Source organism: Petaurus breviceps, unplaced genomic scaffold (genome assembly GCF_028583685.1).
Source record: "Petaurus breviceps papuanus isolate PSGF00001 unplaced genomic scaffold, PetGlider_PUasm1.0 90845, whole genome shotgun sequence".
Taxonomy (NCBI): Eukaryota; Metazoa; Chordata; class Mammalia; order Diprotodontia; family Petauridae; genus Petaurus; species Petaurus breviceps.
In genome coordinates, this window is record NW_027187359.1 from 22,593,922 (window position 1) to 22,600,013 (window position 6,092).

Sequence of the window (6,092 nt, forward strand, 5' to 3'; positions counted from 1 at the left end):
ACACACACACACACACACACACACACACACACACACACACACACACAACCCTGTGGCAGTTATAAAGGACTCAGACAAATCAAATTAAATCCCTTGCACAAAAATTCCTTCTGGCATGGAGAGAGGCAGTGTTCAAATGGCATCTAAAGGAGCTTAGTCTTAAACCATAAAATAGAAGTGCTTTCATTTTTACTTCATATCTATCTTGAGATCCCTGAAATCATGTTTTGATCAACAGGAATGGATAATTAGATTTAGAACAGACAGAATTTCTGAGGAATTTGAACATGCAAACATTTGTTAGATGATCAATTGAGATTTGGCTCAAGACTGCTTCGTTTAGAAGCAGTTCTTTTAGAGATTATGCCCCATTTTCTAGATTCTACTACTGCCTTATTTTCAGCTCCCAGAAACCTGTCTAGGATTTTGAAGAGAAATCCTGTTGTGCCTGCTTTTCTTTAGACTTTGAACTGCTGCATTTGTAAACTTGCATGTTCTATTATTAAAGCTTAATTTATTTTTATATAAATATTACATGCCTATGTGTATATAGCAAAGAATATGTGGATATCTCCCTGACAGTGGGCTGATATTAATGCTGTGATGGATTAAATTGCTCAATTGTATTTTAAGAAAAGTTTGGTGTGATGATTAATACCGATCTAGGTTTTTCTGATACTTAGTTTTATTTTGAGAGAGAATGAAACTAAAGGTGAAAGATTTCAAGAGGGAAATGGGAATGGTCATTTTCTTAAAAACCTCTAATATCCCATGCAGTATTCATAGCTTGTTACTATAGGGCTACTCTACTATAGGAAAATAATGTATGAAAACCCAAGATGTACAAAGCATAAAGCTAGAAGATGGTTATTCACTTTAGCAATGGTTTCTTTGCCTTTAAATAGTGAGCTCCTCCAGTGTTCTTCAGTCATAAATATTCAGGAAAGCCATCTTATTGTGGCAAGGGACTAACATATACTGATAACATAGAATTGAACATTTCTTTAGTGTTTATTATGTGCCAGGAATATAAGCATTAGGGATACAAAGAGAACAAAAATGGTCTCTGCTCTCAAGGAGCTAACATTCTAATGGGGAAGACAACATATATGTATATCAGCATATAAAATTATAATTACAGAATATGGGAGATATCTGAAGAGGAAAAGTCACTATCGGGGGTGGTGGTGGTGGTGGAAACAGGAAAGGCCTTCTGGAAGACATAGCACTTGAGCTGACGCTTGAAGGAAGCTGGGGATTGAGACAGACACAAATTGGGAGGGAGAGCATTCCAGGGATGGGGGTCTGTTCATGCAAATGCATGGAGACAAAAGACAAAACGTGTGAGGAACAGCAAGTAGACTGGTGTGCTTAGATTGTGGAGATCATAGAATATGGGAAAATGAGTAATATGTATTGAGACTGTAAAGATGGGAAAGGGCTGGGTTGTAAAGAGTTTTAAGTACTTAATGGAGGAGTTTATATTTGATCCTTGAGGCAACAGGGAGCCATTGGAGTTTATTGAGTAGAGAGGTAATATAGTCAGGCCTGTGCCTTAAGAAAATCACTTTGGCATCTGAGTAGAAGATGGGTTGGAGTGAGGAGAGACTTGAGGTGGGAAGTCCAATTAGAAGGCTATAGAAATAGTCCAGGTGAGAAGTGATGAGGGCTTGAAGTAGGGTGGTGACTATGTGAATAGAGAGGAGGTGATGTATCTAAGATAATGTTGTTTAGTGATTTTTCAGCTGAGTCTGACTTCGTGACCCCATTGAGGGTTTTCTTGGCAAAGATACTGGAGTGGTTTGCCATTTCTCTTTCCAGCTCATTTTACAGATGTGAAAACTGAGGCAAATAGGATTAAGTGACTTGCCCAGGGTCACAATAAGTATTTGAGGCCAGATTTGAATTCATGAAGATGAGTCTTCCTGTACTCAATCCACTGTGCCACCCAGTTGTATCATCTAAGATATAGCAGAAAGGTAAATAAGATTTGGTAACTGATTGGATAGATTGGGTTAGTGAGAGATCAGTTCTATTTTGGACATGTTGAGTTTGAAATATCTATAGGATATCCAGGTAAAAATGTTTAATATGCATTTGGCGATGGGAAACCAGAGCTCAGGAAAGAGACCAGGGCTGGATATATAGATCTGGGAATATTCAGTATGAGGGAGGGAAGGAGAGAATATGCTTTTATATCACACCTACTCTGTTTTAGGCATTGTTCTAAGTGCTTTGCCAATATCTTGTGAAGTAGGTGCTGTTATTATCTCCATTTTACAGTAGAGGAAACTGAGGTAGACCCTGAGGTTAAGTGACTGGCCCAAGGTCACACAGTATCTTATATCACATGAACTCAGGACTTCTTGCTTCCAGGCCCAGCCCTCAATCTTCTATGTCACCCAGCTGCCTCAGAGAGGCAGAGGTATGTAGAGAAGTGATAATTTTATTTATTGAGATTATCAAGTGATATGACCCTTGTCCGAAGGCCTATTGCTTTGGGACTCTCTTTATTGGTGGAGATGAATGCCTTTCCTTATGGGAGGGGCTAGGAGGAGTTGAGCCCTCCAGCTTTCACCAATCACCTTAGAATCCTCTTTGGGGACTCACCAAGCTTCCATTCTTCTTCATGATGTTGAGCGGCTTTGGGTGTTCCTGGCTCTTAGCATTGAGAAACAAGATGGAAGAGGCCAACTCCACTTCAGGTTGATGAAGAGAAAGACTTTGGGAAGACATGAAAGGAGCTGGCAGTCTACATTATGTCCCTATTCTCATCTTGCTACTCTCGAGACTTTGGAGAATTCCCCCTTAAGTGAGATCTAATATTCTCTCTCTTGGTTGAGCTGAGTTACCTTGATCCCAATGGGAGAGCTCCTTTACCCTTTATTGTTTAGTATGTATTCTCTTATGTATACTTTCTCTGATTTCCGTTTTGCTATGCTTTGGCTAAATGGGCTTCTTTGCTCTTTGCTATGTGTTCATTGGTAAGAAAGAGATTGAGCCTTGGATATAGAGCTTGGGGTCTCCCTTGCCCCCAAATGACAGTGATCCAAAGTTAACTCACACATGATCATAACCCCTTTGATGATCAAAACTTAAGGGAAAAGGTAGATATGCTTTTAGCCCAGTAACACTCTGCCCCAACAGGAGAGCATAGTAGCCTCTTGCCTCAACCTCCTGCTTCCCCTCCTAGCAGGAATGTAACTCTTCCTTGGAGAAGGGTAAGGGGAGAAGAGGCTAGAGATATCTTACTGCCTTCCTTCAAGTCACACAGAATGACAGCTCCTAACCACAGGTGGGTCTCACTACAGAGAGAAAAGAGGAGAACTTAAGAGACAGCCTTGCTCTTAGTGAATATGACATGGATGAAAAGTCAGCAAAGGAGACTAAGCAGGTCTAAGACTAAGCAGCTAGGTAGGGGGAGAACCAAAAGAGTAAAGAAAACCCAGAAAGGAGAATTTGTCAAAGAGGAAACTCACAGAAGACTGAAATGTAAAACATTCTGGATTTTGATGGATCAAGTTTAGATGATTTAGTTCACTTGTCTGTGAACATTAAGCCAAGATTAGGACAGCAAAGAAAATCTTGTGACCTCTACTCCTGGGGTCCTAAACCCCCCCAGGATTGACTATGAAACCAATCTGAAGTGGAGAAAGGATAATGTCTTCTACTTCCCCAATTCCTTGATTGGCTTTCAGTGCTGTTACAGAGAACGCTTTAAAAAAAGGTCACAGATGGTACTTATATTTGCTAGCTAAACAGTGGTGGTACAGAAAGGAGAGTTGGGACACAGAGGACTTCAACAGCCTGTCAAAAAATGTTGTGAAAGGGGCGGCCAGGTGGCTCAGCGAGTAAAAGCACCAACTCCAGTGTCAGGATAACCTGGGGATCAAATCTGGGCTCAGATGCTTAGTACCACAGCCAGAAATAACTGGCCATTTAACCTTGAGCAAGTTACTTAACCCTGATTGCTTAAAAAAAAAAATGTTGTGAAAAACTTCAAGTGAATCAATTAGAGAAGAGAAGAAATGGGGATAGAAGGGGGAAATGCCATATAGATTAAAGTCCTTTTGTGGGATAACTGGAACTATTCCTATAAGAAGACACACATCTAAAAATCGTTTTCTCCTTCAATCTTGGAGAACTATTTTAAACTTCTATTTTTCTAAGTACTGTGTGATCTTGGACAAGTCACTTCCCTCCCTAAATCTTATTTTCCCCATTTTACATATGAGACAACTTTGAGCCATACAAGACTGTTGTGAGGATTAAATGGGGGTGTGAAAGGATACATTTTACAATGTGCTGTTCGAATATTTGGTATGCAAATTTGAAACAACTGATAAACACACCTTAGAACAGGGCTTACCATGATGCACTAATTGGAAATAGGAACTTCTGTGTACTCTGGGCCAGTTACCAGAAACTGTATATACCTTTTATTTATTTATTTTTTAAAAGCAATTGGGGTTAAGTAACTTGCTCAAGGTTACACGGCCAGGTGTTTCTAGGTGGGTGCTAAGTGTCTGAGCCCAGATTTGATCCCCAGGTCATCCCAACATTGGAGCCGGTGCTCTTACTTGCTGTGCTACCTGGCCGCCCCGACACCTTTTATTTAATAGTGTGATGGGAAAAGCAATGCATTTTGGATCACAGGATTTGAGTTTGAATTTTGGCTCTATTACTTATTAACTCTGTGAATCTGGAAAAGTAACTATAAAGCTTTCCAGAGTGCTGCTGCTGTGAATAGCTTCAAGGTTCTTATTACATGATAATAGTGAACTCTCTATTCAGGAGTAAATTAAGGCAAAACATTCACAGAAATCAAAGTACAGCATTCACAATGTTATGATATAACAACTTATCAGTAAAATGGCCACAGTTTTCACCAAAGTGGCCATATAGCTTTAAACAAAGTACAATAATTTAGTAAGTCCTTAATTCAATCATCCTTAAGGAGGCTTGTCTCCTTCCTTAATGGAAACAAAGTACAAAGGTCAAAGCACAGACCCACAAACAAGGTCTGAGAAGTTAATACAAATCATCAGTACGGTCCCAGGAACTCCAAAACCCTCCTCCAGGACTTCTATAAACAGACAACTGGAAAATCCTCTTTCAGGGCTTCCAGTAAAGTCCCAGGGCTTCTGTAGAAAGCATCACAAACAAACATCTTCAACACAGACAGAACAGACAAACATAGAGTGCCGGGATACCACAAGCTTTCTCCTTCACCACAAGAGCTCCCTTCTCAGTTCTTCTTAATCTTTTCTCAGTTCTGCTTAGTTCTCAGTTCTTCTCTCTTCTTAGTTCTCAGTTCTGCCACCACAAGTTCTGTTCTCAATTCTGCTCTCTCTCCAACCTGGGCCTCTCCTTACATGTGATCATCAGCTCCTCCCCTTCCTGTTGCATCAGCAACAGAAGTTCACAAATTCTAGGGTTCACAAGTTGTGAGATTCAGAAGTTCTGCATCTTAACACTTGATAAAATCATGAACTGAAACAAGGGATTAACTACTTCTGTGTTAATTAAATAGCTGAAACAAGGGTGTTAACTATTTCCTTGCTTGCCATTACAGTAACTTTACTCTTCTGGGCCTTAGTTGTTTCATTTGTAACCTGAGGAGTGTAGTGGTTATGCATCAAATAGTTGGAGAAACCATGGGATTATAGACTTAAAGCTAGACAGCATCTTAGAGGTCATCTTGATTAATCCTCTCATTTTATAGATGAAGATGCCAAGAGATGTGTCAAAGGTGACATAGTCAGTAAGTGGCAGAACCAAGATTCAAACCCAGGGTTTCTAATTTCAAATCCTCTACTATTTCCACTGCACCAAATTAAGTTGTGTCCCCACACCCTTGTTCAATGGAGTCACACATGCAATATGGGAATTGTTTCTGTTCAAGGTACCATGTGGGACACAAGTGGCATAGACTGGGAATAATGTTTTATGGTCCTAGAAGCAGAGGGAGGTTAGAGAGGAATCTGCCAGTCACCTAAATCTCAGTTTCTTTTAAGATTTGGCTCAACTCCCACCTTCTGCAGGAGGCCTTCCCCTCTGAGGTTGCTTTCCATCTTCTCTCAATGTACCGT